At 54.9% G+C, this 1,481-nt stretch overlaps 1 long non-coding RNA gene across 1 annotated transcript in view; it reads left to right on the top strand.

Annotated features, from left to right (window-relative positions):
- Positions 1 to 565: 565 nt before the first annotated feature.
- Positions 566 to 1,481, top strand: part of LOC108686358 — a 156,976-nt gene continuing 156,060 nt past the window's right edge. The window contains exon 1 of the long non-coding RNA XR_001931699.1: positions 566 to 1,122. This is a non-coding gene — a long non-coding RNA (uncharacterized LOC108686358). The remainder of the gene's footprint in view (positions 1,123 to 1,481) is intronic.

Raw genomic sequence — 1,481 nt, 5'->3', positions numbered from 1 at the left:
TCAATTTAAAATCGGCGAAGGAATTCCATTATATTAGATACGAATCCTCGAGCAATTTGATATTACATGCGTTTATTGACCGATGTCTTGTCGATCTTTTTACCAGATGTTTCTTCACTCGGAGCTGAAGAGAGAACATTCAGAGATATTAGGAAAATCCACGCGTACTCACCCTTGCACTCGTACGTACGTTACTCCAATTCCCGATGCGAATCGGAGCGCAAAGACCGGTCAAAGGCGCGTCGTCGTCCTGGTCGCTTTTGGCCGCTAGGAGCGCGCCAGTCGCGAGCGCGCACTTCGGTCGTGTACGACGCTCAGTCTGCCGCAGTCAGCAGCGCGTGTAGGTTGTGTCATTCTTTCTTTGCGTCGCGTTACGTCGATCTCTCCCTCCCTTCCCCCCTCTCTCTCTCTCTCTCTCTTACTCACTTTGACCGAGAGATCGCACGAGCTAGATCCTTCGTCGGGTTTGTTCGGCTCCTTGTACCAGTGCTTGAGAGAGTTCGTTCCCTCGTGGGAACGCGTTCCTACGTGAAGTACGTTGCGTATATCACGGTACACCGTGACGGTGCGACGGTACTGTATCCCATTTCGCGCATTACTTCGTTATTGTCACGCTCGCGCGCGTGCGGTCAAAGTAACACAGAAGTCCTCGCGCGTTTTTCCTTCGTCGCGCGTTAATCTTCCGAGTTCCGCGACCGGCTTCTCTCGGAATAATCCTTACAATTAATTAGTGTCAACAACGAAGCTCCGCCCGTGATCTGTGTGTGCATTATGTGTTCTCAGTGCGCGGGATAATGTGACGCCGTGCGCCACGTTTTCGAACGACGCGGGCCGAAACGCGCGCTCGTCGGAAGGTCCGGAAGTTTTCGGGAGTGCCGAGATTAGTGCGAGAACGAGAGGCGAGGTCTCGTATAGTAAAACCGCGATAGTGTCGCAGCGGCCGTTCGTGCGGCGTCCTTTGTGGTCGGCGACACGGGGAGAGCAACAAGAGGAGAGTATACGGGACGAGAGAGGAGGGCGAACGGAAGGTGCCCGTGAGAGTAGTACGGCGTGAAGTTGCCGCCGCTACGATTAACGGATACGAGCGACGAGCAGCCGCCGCGCCGGACAGAGACGGGGAGGGTGAGTACTGATTCTTCTTTTTCTCCTCCCGCTTTAGAGTTTATCCGCTCATCTCGCAGCAGCCGTTCTGCTACATACCGATGAAGGCGGATATGTGCGTGTGTGCGCGCGCGCGCGCGAGCACGCTCTCCTGCTCGGATGCACGAAAGCGGTGCCGATCGAGCACGTTACCTTGCACGCTCGCATCCGTGGCACACGAGGCGGTGCACGACACGCGATGACGCGATCGGCTTCGCCGCACGTTCATTCCGTTTGGGTAACGCGGTCTTGGGTCCCAGAATGGAATCCTTTCTTCTTCTTCTTTTCTTTTCTCGTCTGCGCTAGAGATCCTACAACAAAGTCTGGACAGCGATTTTGTT

The sequence above is a fragment of the Atta colombica genome, unplaced genomic scaffold (genome assembly GCF_001594045.1).
Source record: "Atta colombica isolate Treedump-2 unplaced genomic scaffold, Acol1.0 scaffold176, whole genome shotgun sequence".
In the NCBI taxonomy this organism is placed as follows: domain Eukaryota; kingdom Metazoa; phylum Arthropoda; class Insecta; order Hymenoptera; family Formicidae; genus Atta; species Atta colombica.
Note: the sequence above shows the minus strand (reverse complement) of the source record. Positions and strands in the feature narration are given on the sequence as shown.